Raw genomic sequence first — 12494 nt, 5'->3', positions numbered from 1 at the left:
ACTAAAATTAATTCAAGATGGATTAAAGACTTAAACGTGAGACCTAAAACCATAAAAAGCCTAGAAGAAAACCTAGGCAATACCACTCAGGACATAGGCATGGGCAAGGACTTCATGTCTAAAACATCAAAAGCAATGGCAACAAAAGCCAAAATTGACAAATGGGATCTAATTAAACTAAAGAGCTTCTGCACAGCAAAAGAAACTATCATCAGAGTGAACAGGCAACCTACAGAATGGGAGAAAATTTTTGCAATCTACTCATCTAACAAAGGGCTAATATCCAGAATCTACAAAGAACTCAAACAAACTTACAAGAAAAAAACAACCCCATCCAAAAGTGGGCAAAGGATATGAACAGACACTTCTCAAAAGAAGACATTTATGCAGCCAACAGACACATGAAAAAATGCTCATCATCACTGGCCATCAGAGAAATGCAAATCAAAACCACAATGAGATACCATCTCACACCAGTTAGAATGGTGATCATTAAAAAGTCAGGAAACAACAGGTGCTGGAGAGGATGTAGAGAAATAGGAACACTTTTACATTGTTGGTGAGACTGTAAACTAGTTCAACCACTGTGGTAGACAGTATGGCGATTCCTCAAGGATCTAGAATTAGAAATACCATTTGACCCAACAATTCCATTACTGGGTATATACCCAAAGGATTATAAATCATGCTGCTATAAAGACACATGCACACATATGTTTACTGCGGCACTATTCACAATAGCAAAGACTTGGAACCAATCCAAATGTCCATCAATGATAGACTGGATTAAGAAAAAGTGGCACATATACACCATAGAATACTATGCAGCCATAAAAAAGGATGAGTTCATGTCCTTTGTAGGGACATGGATGAAACTGTAAATCATCATTCTCAGCAAACTATCGCAAGGATAGAAAACCAAACACCACATGTTCTCATTCATCAGTGGGAATTGAACAGTGAGAACACTTGGACACAGGAAGGGTAACATCACACACCAGGGTCTGTCGTGGGGTGGGGGCAGGGGGGAGGGATAGCATTAGGAGATATACCTAATGTAAATGACGAGTTAATGGGTGCAGCACACCAACATGGCACTTGTATACATATGTAACAAACCTGCATGTTGTGCACATGTACCCTAGAACTTAAAGTATAATAATAAAAAAAATTGGGTAATTTGCCTTTTTATTATTGAGTCATAACATTTCTTTATATAGTCTAGTTAGACACAAGTCCCTTATGAGATATGTGATTTTCAAATGTTTCTCCCATTCCATGGGTTGTATTTTCAGTTTTTAAATGTCATTTGAAGTACAAAAGTTTTGATTTTGATAAAGCCCAATTTATCTATTTTTTCTTTTGTTGCTCATGCTTTTGATGTCATATCTAAGAATCTATTGTCAAATCCAACCATGAAGATTTGCCCTATGTTTTCTAAAAGTTGTGTAGTTTTAACTCTTATGTTTAGGTCTTTGATCCATCATAATTTTTGTATATGGTGTGAAGTTAGAGTTCAATGTCATTATTTTTATATGTGGCTATCCTGTTATCTCAGTATGATTTGTTGAAAAGACTATGTTTTCCCCCATTGAATGGTTTTGGCACTGTTGTTGAAAATTAATTGACCATATATGTGAGGCTTTATTTCCTCACATATATGGACTCTGAGCTCTATTTTATTGATTTATGTGTTTATCCTTATCCCAGTATCACACTATGTAGATTACTGCTGCTTTGTAGTAAGTTTGGCAATCAGGAAGTATGAATCCTCCAGTTTGTTCTTTTATGAGAGTATTTTGGCTAGTCTAGGTCCCTTGAATTTTTTTTTTTTTTTTTTTTTTTTGAGACAGAGTTTCGCTCTGTTGCCCAGGCTGGAGTGCAGTGGCCAGATCTCAGCTCACTGCAAGCTCTGCCTCCCGGGTTCACGCCATTCTCCTGCCTCAGCCTCCTGAGTAGCTGGGACTACAGGCGCCCGCCACCTTGCCTGGCTAGTTTTTTGTATTTTTAGTAGAGACAGGGTTTCACTGTGTTAGCCAGGATGGTCTCGATCTCCTGACCTTGTGATCCACCTGTCTCGGCCTCCCAAAGTGCTGGGATTACAGGCTTGAGCCACCGTGCCCAGCCGGTCCTTTGAATTTTTATATGCATTTTAGAATTAGCTTGTCAACTTCTACAAATAAGCCACCTGGGATTCTAATAGGGCTTTCTTGAATGTATAGATCAATTTTGGGAGTATTGCCATATTAACAATATTACATTTTTAGATCCATGAATATGGTGTATTTTTCATTTATTTAGACTTTTAATTCTTTCAACTATGTTTTTTAGTCTTCAAAGTATAAATTTTAAACTTTTATTAAATTTATTTCTCTTATTCTTTCTGGTGCCATTATAAATGGAATTGTTTCAACTTTATTTTCAGATTGTGCATTGTTTTGAAATATAATTGGTTTTGTATATTGACCTTGTACCCTGTAAGCTTGATGAAATTATTTATTCATTCTAATAGTTTTATTTAGTAGATTCCTTAGGATTTTCTGTGTAGAAAATTTCTATGTAATCTGTGAATAGAGATAGTTTTATTTCTTCCTTTCAAATATGGATGCCTTTTAATTTTTTTTTTTTTTTTTTTTTTTTTGTGCTTAATTGCCCTGGCTAGAATGTCAAATTAATGCTGAATAGATGTGGCAAGAACAGCCATCCTTGGCTTGTGTCTAATCTTGAGGGAAAGCATCCAATCTTTGACTATTAAGTATAATTTTATCTGTGTGTTTTTTTGGTAGTAGATTCCTTGTATCGAATTGAGGAAGTCTCCTTCCATTCCTGGTTTATGAAATGTTTAATTACAAAAATGCATTAGATTTTGTCAAATATTTGTTCTGTATCTGTTGAGATTATTATGTGTGTGTATGTGTGTGTGCGTGTATTCTTAAAAGTCTTTTGATACGGTGTATTACATTAATTCATTTTCAGATGTTAAACCAACCTTGCATTCCTGTGATAATTCCCACTTTTTCATGGTGTATAATTCTTTTTCTACATTTATGGATTTGGTATGCTAGCATTTTGTTGAGGACTTTTGCATCCACACATCTATATTCATAAGAGATATTTGTTGTTCCCTTCCCTTCCCCTTCTCCTTCTCCTTCCTCTTCCCCTTCCTCTTCCCCTTCCCTTTACCCCTTGCAGGTCTTCAGGAGCGCCTCTCACCAGTCCTTGGTCCCAGCCCATTGGCCTATTGGATCTGCCTTTCTTTTCAGCTTCCATAGGGAGCTCAGGGTATGGGTATCTGCTCTGAGGCCCCTGTGCTGCCTGCCCAGGAGTCCTGGGGAGCCATTTCTCCCAGGGGTCTCCCCAGCACCCTTGCTGTGCTGCTGGGAAGTGGGATGCGGCCCCTTCTCTCAGGGCTTCCTGGCCGGCCTCTCACTTGCCTTTCTCCTTCCATCAGGTATGTGGGTAGCAGGAAAGGGAAAACCTGGGGCCTGAGCGTACCCCCTACCTTCATCTTCCTGGCCATGTGTCTTCTCAGATCCCCTGCTCCCGTCATCTCTCTGAGGCTGATGCTGTTGGAAACAAGGTCAAGTTGCCCCTCAGGCCTTTTCTTCTTCTGATTCTACCTCTCCCTTCCGTCAAAGAGCAGGAGCCTGCTAGTGCCTACATGGGAGGGCAGGGCCACCAGGGTGACAGTGCTGTGTGTGCGGGTGGAAACCTCAACACAGCGCTCCGCGGCACAGGGAGCTATCTATTGTGATGAACCCCAGGAAGGAGGGAGGAACGTGGCCACGAGCGATGCCTGGATTGCGGCTTGATTTTTCTAACCCTTTCCTACTTCTCACCTGCAGGTGAAGAAGCAGCAGAAAAAAGTGGAAGCCATTTTGGTTAATGGGTCACATCTTAGCAGTTGGCAGTGTAAGAAGGGGAAGGTTCCACCGGTCAGAAATGGAGACTGGGGAGAAGCTGAGAGCACGGAGGGCTTCAGGGGAGACCCTGTCCTTTGGAAAAGCAGGCAGTTTGCACTCGTGGTAGATGAGTGGGGAGGCCGCTCAGACTCTCTGCCCCTTTGCATGTGCTGTGACCCGTTTCCAGTTTGACGTTGTGGAGAGCACCCCCAGGCACAGGCTATGTGAAAGGGTTTAAAAGTTTGGGGGCATGGCTGGGGGTCCCCACATGAGGGGTGCTGTGTAGGCTCCCATCTTTCCTGCTGGGAGCCAATAGCACTGGCTCCTGACCTGGGGACTAGCCCTGTGCCATGAGGTGGGGACTCGCCTTATGCCCTGTGCCCAGGTTCCTGCTTGGTTCTGTGTCTCCTGGACTCATTTCCTTTCCAGGGTCTGCAACCGCCTCTGACACGATCACTGTTTTGGCTGCAGCCACAGCTTCATCCGCTTCAGCTCCGATATTTTCTCAGAGCAGAGAGCACAGGGAAGCTGGGAGGAGTTCTCCTAGATGGGTAAGGACGGTATTTTTGGCAGCAGTTCCAGGGACCCTCCCTGATCAGCCTGTACCTCCGCCCTGGGTTGCAGGGTGCATTTCCAGGGAGGGGGCGAAGAGGTGAGAGCAGTTGGGGAGAGCCAGGGGCTGAGGGCCCTTTGCTTTCTGAAGTGTGGCATCATCACGGGTGCTGAAGGAGACACAGGGTGGCTGGGTGATCAGTCTCTGCCCTGGAATCTGTGTTTAGCCCATGTCCTTTTCTCAGGAGTGATGGAAGCTCCCGCTGGAGAACACTTTCTGGTCTTGAGCCTCCTGATCTCTTGATCCCTATGGCAGTGAGCCCTGACTCTTGCTCTTGTTGCCACCAGTTCATCTGTCGGTGTTGGCAGGAACCTGAAGGTATTGACAGGGGTTGAGTGTAACATGTAGCCTGTGCTAGAATATGTGGGGGAATGTCCACAGGAGACGGGATGGAAGAGAGAGAAGAGGATGCCCCTGCTTCCAGGGGCAAGTGGGCACAACCAGAGGATGGGACAATATTCCCCTGGAGAATGGCCCAGGCTCCATCTAGACCTGGCTGGTCCCAGCCCCGGGCTTTTCCTAGGTCCTTGGCATCTGTGCTAGTAGCAACCTCAGGGCCACCCTCAGCGTCTCATGACTTCTGCCCTTCTCTGGTCCCTGTAGAAATTATGTTCAAGAGAAAACACCAGGGGGCCACAATGATAACAACAATAACACCACCACCTGTGCCCAGTGAATGTGAGGCCTGTCATGGAGAAAGCAGAGCTCCTGAAGGGGCCTCAGCTGAGAAAGGGCTAGAATTTCCTGTGTGGTTTGTGTGGAGTGACTATGGAATTCAGAGGCAGAGCAGAATCTATCTGGGCTGTTGCGGCAGGAACCTGAGACTCCAGAGGGACCCTGGTTAGGCTCTCAGAGGAGAAGGAGCCTGGGAGAGTGAGCCAAGGAACAGGCCTTTGTCCCCAAGCCTGGAGCCAAGGGCTCTGTTTCCCTGGCCAGAGGCAAGGGGCGCCCTTTGGGGTCTCATGGTCTCATGGTTCAGGTGGCCTCTTCTCTCTTAGGCCTCTTCCTCCAGATCCCCACTCACCCCACGGGGCACAGCCCCATGTGTGGAGTCAGCCTTGACTCTGCCCTTCAGTGTCCCTGCTCATAGCCGGCTGTGCCGGCTATCATTCCCCAGTCCCGCTTCTGGCAGGCCCCTACCCAGAGACAGACGCTGTGGCACCCACCATGACATGGGGGACCCTGGGCAGTGCTTTAGTGCTTGACAGACATTGGGTCCTCTGGTCCCCCTCCAATGCAATGAGCTAACAATTGTATCCCCATCACACAGATGACAAAACTGGGAGGCAGCACAGCTCAGGAGCTTGTGCAAGTTCACACAGGGCGTGATTGACAGGGCTGGGATTCAGATGCAGGTAGGACGCTGCCTTATCTCAGGCTCTGCTGCTCCCCAGACTTCTTGGCCCTGATGCTCCTTTCGAGGTTATAGAACTCTCTTGAATGTCTCTGTCGGCTGCTGCCAGCCGATTAATTACCCTGCATGAATGGGGACTATGGGTGACAGTTTCCTCTGTCCCAAGTTCTGGCTGAAACCTCCTTTCTATTGGGTTAGGGGCCAGATGCCTGAGGATCTGCAGGAGGCCAGGGCTACACGCTGAATGAGAACTTTACCTGGTCACCAAGTCCTTCTGAGCACAGGTGCCACTCCCTGCAGTTAGGACATGCTGGCCGGGGTCTCTGACCTCCACCTGGAATGTTCCTGGAAGCCCCTGTGTGACAATCTCCGCCACAGTCAGCTGCAGCCTCACAGGCCTTGTGTCATTTGCTGCTATAGGACCAGGGAACCAGGCTGACCAGAAGGCCTACGAGGAGAAACAGTAAGCTTCAGAGGCTGAAGTGGAAAGCCAGGCGTCCATTTCTCTGCCTGCAGAATGAGTCCCCAGAGAGGCCAGCGGCCATGGCAAGGTGTCAGGGGCCCTGGCACAGGGCAGGGCTGCGAGAAGGCCACATGGTTGGAACTGTGGGCATGTGACCAGGAAGCTGTGGCTCTGGGGGAGGGTTTGTGTCCCCGGGGTGTCTGAATGCAGCTCCGGGGAGGGGCCAGCCTGGGTCTGGAGCTCCTGCAGGCTGGTCTAGTGCCAGGCCCAGGGGACGGCAAAGTCAGAGACTGGGGGACTTTGCCTCTGCTCGCTGTGTCCCCAGTGTTAGGAGCTGGCTCAGGACTGGGTGGGTGTCCACATCGGAAGAGGGCCTTAAGCCATGAGGATTGAGGCTTCCCTCCGGACCTGAGTGGGTGGGGAGGGGTGGGGGTGAGGGCTGTGGTCACACCTGTTCCATCCATTCCCTGGAATAAAGGAGTGGCGGTTTTGCTCGTTCCTCACTCGCTCATTCTTCCGTCTCTGGTGTGCCAGGCCCCGTTTTGGTGCTGGAATAGAGTCATAAGCAAGACAGACATAGCCCCCACCTTCAGAAAGCTTTTGTTTGGTACAATGCTGTGGAAATGCATCTCGATCAAATATTACAGAGGAACAATTTGGAGTGGAGCTCAAATCGTTCCAGAAACTCACTTTTTAAAAATTTTATTTTATTTTGTATTTTTGTATATATTTTTTGAGACAAGGTCTTGCTCTTTTACCCAGGCTGGAGTACAGTGGTGCAATCATAGCTCACTACAGCCTGTACCTCCTGGGTTCAAGTGATCCTCCCACCTCAGCCTCCCAGGTAGCTGGGACCACAGGTGCACACCACCAAGCTCAGCTAATTAAAAAATTTTTTTTGGTAAAGATGGAGTGTCTTTTTGTTTCCCAGTCTGGTCTTGAAATCCTGGCCTCAGAGGATCTTCCCTTCTTGGCCTCCAAAAGTGTTGGGATTACAGGTGAGAGCCAACACATCCAGCTGTCCTCACTTAATTTTTTTTTTTTTGAGACAGAGTCTCACTCTGTTGCCCGGGCTGGAGTACAGTGGTATGATCTTGGCTCACTGCAACCTCCATCTCCTGGGTTCAAGTGATTCTCCTGCCTCAGCTACCCGAGTACCTGGGACTACAGGAGTGCTCCATCACGCCCGGCTAATTTTGTACTTTTAGTAGAGACGGGGTTTCACCATGTTGACCAGGCTGGTCTTGAACTACTGACATCAAGTGATCCACCCGCCTTGGCTTTCCAAAGTGCTGGGATTACAGGGGTGAGCCACCGCACCCGGCTATCACTTTTTATAGGTGAAAAAATGTGGAGAATTTGGGAAAATCCCAGGAAGAAGAACCAGTAGTGAGGTGCTGGGAAAACCCTGGGAGCATATGAAGCTGCTGTGGAATTTTACAGGAATTGCCCCTCCCTCTCTGTTTGGGTGATCCTTCTCTTTTGGTGGATTTTTTCATTTCAAAATCAGGTCTCTTGCCAGCTTTTAACTACCATTGACTCATAGTTTTTACCTTCACAAAGCTGTTTGCTACCACTATCAATCACTTAGAGTTTAAGAACTTTCTATTTCCACTCCTGATTATTGTCTGCCTCTTGTGCCTGCCTATATCTCTCTAGAATCTTCTAGAAGCAACTTGACTCTTTTAGGCCTTTGCTGCCAGCTAAGAAGGTGAAGAAAAGTCACCGTTGCAATAAAAAGAGGGCACTTTGTCTCACTTGGCAATAAACCACCACCACCACCAGCAGCAATAGCGGCACCCCCACCCCCACCAAACCAAAAACAAACAAGAAAAGAAAAAGGAAACCTGTAAGCAAAGCCCAGGGGAGCTGTGTTGAATGTAGGTACAGAGTGGGATTGAGGGCTGCAGCTGGGCACAGGGTGCCTGCGCCCCAGCAAGAGTACAGGCTGGAGGAAAGTCATTCTTTATCATCTCATTGGCCCTTGGATGGTGTCGACAAGATTTAAAAATGTTTTTATCCTCTTTATTTTTAGTTGTTTTCAGTGGGAGGATGGGCATGAAGAATCCTTGGGAAACAGGAATCAATCAAGACCTTTGGATGCCCCTGCTTGCTCTGTCTCTAGAAGCCTCAAGCCCAGCATCCCCACGCCGATGTGCTCATCTCTAGTAAAACACCAGTCTTTCAACCCTCTCTCCACAAAGGCCACTAGAAAGTACTGTGATGCCAGGCTGCTTCACATCCAGGCAGCCTGGGTGACCACTGCCCTTTATGAGAATCAGAAAAAGGTGTCTCCCGAGTAGTCGGGATTACAGGTGCATGCTACCATGCCTGGCTAATTTTTGTATTTTATTAGAGACGGAGTTTCACTATGTTGGCCACACTGGTCTCAAACTCCTGATCTCAAGTGATCCACCTGATTCGACCTCCCAAAGTGCTGGGATTACAGGAGAAGTTAAAAGTTTTAAAATAAGTATAATATTTCTTAATTCCTATAACAGACATGGACTCCATTTGAACAAGATACTTAATTCCATCAAAACATTGTCAAAACATACAAATTTAGTCACAAGACACTTTACTACCATCTGCCAAAGCTGTAGGAAACACACACATTTTCCATCTTTGAAATGAAACAACATATAATAATGTTTTCCAAAATAACAAAGATGCCTCTGCAGTGAATAGCACTCCCTTTGATGTGGCAACTGGTCCAATCGTGTTAACAACTGTGAATTCATCTTTTTAAAAAATTCTTTTACTGTTTCTCTTCTTTTCTCTCCTCTTTTCTTTTCTTTTCTTTTTTCTTGTTCCGAGACAGTCTCACTCGTGTCGCCCGGGCTGGAGTGCAGTGTTGGGATCTTGGCTCACTGCAGCCTCCCAGGTTCAAGCAATTCTCATGCCTTAGCCTCCTGAGTAGCTGGGATTACAGGAACGGGCCACCACACCCAGCTAATTTTTTGTATTTTTAGTTTAACCAGGTTGGTCAGGGCGGTCTCGAATTCCTGACCTCAGTTGATCTGCCGACCTTGGCCTCCCAACGTGCTGGGATTGCAGGCATGAGCCACCAGGCCCGGCCTTATTGTTTCTATTTTCTAAATTTGTAATAAATCTGTTCCGCTTGCTGCTGTCTCTGTGTTAGTTCTCATTTCTAGCTTTGGCGCTGCAGCAGCCTCCGACTGGTCCTTCCGGGTCCTTCCCTCTCCAGCCTGACTGCTTTTTCCCGCACCTGCCGGGCTGTCTTAGGGCCCCAATGGCGGTGGTGTTTGCCATTCTCCTTCTGCCTCAGGTGTCCTCTCTCCGTCATCTGACAGGCAAATGTTTACAGCTCTTCAAGACTTAGGCATTACCTTTCCTGCGCGGCCTTCCCTCCACTGTGCCTTGCAGTCTTCTCCATGGCAGTACCTGCCACAGGAAATGGCGGGTTTACTGATTTGTTTATAAGTTTATTTCCCCAGTTGGTTGTTTTTCCATCTTGTGGGGTTTACATCGTCTCCTCTTCACTTGCGTGGCAGCCTGGACGCATCTCTGTCACAGCATATTACCTCGTTTCGTGACCACAGCGTAGTCTTTTCCCCATCCTCAGACTGAGTTAGGGCCCCTTGAGTCAGGAATTTGCCTTGCTAATCTTTGTGCCCTCTGTGTCTAATACGGTGCTTGGTCCTGGTGGATTTCTCCTTGCTTGCGTAACATGTGTCTTCCTGGCTTATTCGATTTCCGGAAGTCCAGTCCTTCTCCGCACTGTTTCACCTGCCTGCTGAGTCAGGGCTCTCAGCCCGCTGGGGAGCATTTTGCTGCACTTGTCATTAACCACAAAGCCACTAGAGGGCAGGGAGCCCCCATCCTTCCTCAGATCGGTGCCAAACCAGAACCCGGCAACCTTCCTTCTGCACGGAAATCAATTAAGCTGATTTGTTGAAAGATCATTTTGCAAAATGGTCAACTCAGCAAATAATCGACTTCCTGAATCTTTGAGGAGTTATTTGCAGCTTCAGTTTTACTCAGAGCAATCCCTGGATGCTTAATATTTCATTTAAGAATGAGTGAGCCTTTTCTTCTCTATTTTAGGGAAACAATTTCTTGCTGAGCCTCTGTTAGTACCGCAGCGGGCATGAACTGCAGTACCTGGCTTAGGGTTTTTGTCTTATCATTTTAATGAGTTGATTTTATGTGCATTGACCTACTGCAAAGGAAGGGTGGGGGTTCTTCCAAAATAGATCCTCTTTTAATGAGGAGGCAGGTGGAGTGGGACATGGGAGGAGGGGCTTTGTCAGTTTTCCCCATCAAGATGTGTCCTGTGTGTCCCCAAACCTCTTCTTGGGCCATCCCAGCATAACCAGGGTTTCCTTCAGGTTCATAACAAGGTAGAGCAGCCCTCAAGGCTGGCGCATGAAGACCAGTCCACGGAGAGGGTGGATCCCTCGGGATGTGATAGGCTGACAGCAGCACCCCAAAGCCTGTGGTTTTGACTACTGTAGAGACTTCATATCTGAAGCATGCCCCTCTACTTCAGCTACCCCCACCGCTCCTCCTTCTGTGGGGTTCCTTTGGAAAGCTCAGCACCACCTCAGACATTTGGAAAACTGCAGTGAGCTCCAGTCCCCGAGGCCCCAGCCTCTGCATTCCGTGAAGACATCCCTGCGTGCAGAGTGCAGACGGTTCCGCACTCACTTGGACGAACCTCGAGGGCATTCTGCTCAGTCTCAGAAGGGCAGACATTGTGGGACTCCACTCACATGAGTATCTGACGTTGCCAAAAATCATAGAAACAGGCCGGGCGTGGTGGCTCACACCTGTAATCCCAGCACTTTGGGAGGCCGAGGCAGGTGGATCACTTGAGGTTAGGAGTTCAAGACCAGCCTGGCCAACATGGCAAAACCCCATTTCTACTAAAAATACAAATATTAGCTGTGTGTGGTGGCGGATGCCTAATCCCAGCTCCTCGGGAGGCTGAGGCAGGAGAATAGCTTGAACTTGGGAGGTGGAGGTTGTAGTGAGCCGAGATCTCACCATTGCACTCCAGCCTGGGGAACAGAGCAAGACTCTGTCTCAAAAAAAAAAAAAAAAAAAAAAAAAGTCATAGAAATGGAAAGTAGAACGGTGGTTACCCGGGCTGGGGTTTGGGGAGGGGAGTTGGGGTGTAATGGGGAGAATCTGGGTGCTGCAGGATGAAAAGTCCTGCAGACCTGGCACACAACAATGTGAATGTACTTTCTACCGTGGTTAAGATGGTACATTTAATGTTACATCATTTTTACCCCAGTAAAGGTTTTTAAAGAAGTCTTCCTCCGTGTCTGACTTCCTTATGAAGTAGAGACCAGGAATTTGGGACACTATGTTCTTTCACAAAAGGGGTTTCATTTTGTGAAATATTTGAAAGCACCAAAGCATAGCATTTCACATGTTTTGCAAGCTGGGGAAAAGCATTCATTCCCTGAGAAGCAGCGCTGGTCTGTCAGGCTTGGAGTTCCCTGGGTTGTGGGTTTTAGGGAAGGCTAGGGAAGCGAGGAAGGACTTGTTAGAGGAAGTCCTAAAGGCCACTTCAGAGCACACAGAGGCCGGGAGCTGGCTTTGCTCGGAGCCTGTAGCGGAGCCACAATCTCTGTCCTCTCAGGAACAGGAACCGGCTTGACGTCCTTCTCCTGCCCTATCCAAGCCCCTGTTCTTGCAGCCCTTCTGAAGCTCAGCTTGGCACCCGCCCCGGCACCCCAGCCCCTGGCCAAGTCTCTGCTGTCATTTTTCCTCCCTCCTCTCAGTCTACAGCTGCGGGAGAGGCCAGGCTCCTCAGTTTCTGCTGTGTTGTGACTCCACAAGGCACTCAGCACCCAGGGAAGGCACGTGTGTCCCCAATGCTGGCTCCTCCCTGAGCCCTGATGGCTCTTGACGTGCTGAGCCTGTGGCCTGCACACGGAACTTCCTCTCCAACTGCATGCCTCTGTGATTGTGAAGGCTGTTTCTAGAAATCTCTTCCTTTGCAGAAACACCCAAAACCCTCCTGCCAGGAGGACCAGGCCTGGGAAGAGGGTCGCTCTCCGGTGTTCTCCCCTCACCCTCCTCGCCCTCCTCACATCCTGTGCCCTGGGGGACCAGCAGCTGCTTCCACCCAGGTGAGAGATGGAGGGATGGAGCCAGGTGGATTGCAGAGCCTGGAGACTGGGACGC

The 12494-nt window shown here is 47.8% G+C and overlaps 1 protein-coding gene and 1 long non-coding RNA gene across 2 annotated transcripts in view; both read left to right on the top strand.

The window, feature by feature from the left end:
- Positions 1-3099: 3099 nt before the first annotated feature.
- LOC110742923 lies at positions 3100-8448 on the top strand. The gene is made up of 3 exons (XR_002521236.2): positions 3100-5870; positions 6068-6332; positions 7992-8448. It is a non-coding gene; the product is annotated as an uncharacterized LOC110742923 (long non-coding RNA).
- A 3456-nt stretch (positions 8449-11904) lies between these two features.
- Positions 11905-12494, top strand: part of GIMAP8 (GTPase, IMAP family member 8) — a 33002-nt gene continuing 32412 nt past the window's right edge. Inside the window, exon 1 of the mRNA XM_003896842.5 lies at positions 11905-12439. The gene's annotated coding sequence lies outside the window, so the exon portion shown is untranslated. The remainder of the gene's footprint in view (positions 12440-12494) is intronic.

This window comes from Papio anubis, chromosome 4 (genome assembly GCF_008728515.1).
Source record: "Papio anubis isolate 15944 chromosome 4, Panubis1.0, whole genome shotgun sequence".
In the NCBI taxonomy this organism is placed as follows: Eukaryota; Metazoa; Chordata; class Mammalia; order Primates; family Cercopithecidae; genus Papio; species Papio anubis.
This window is presented reverse-complemented; position numbering and strand designations above follow the sequence as displayed.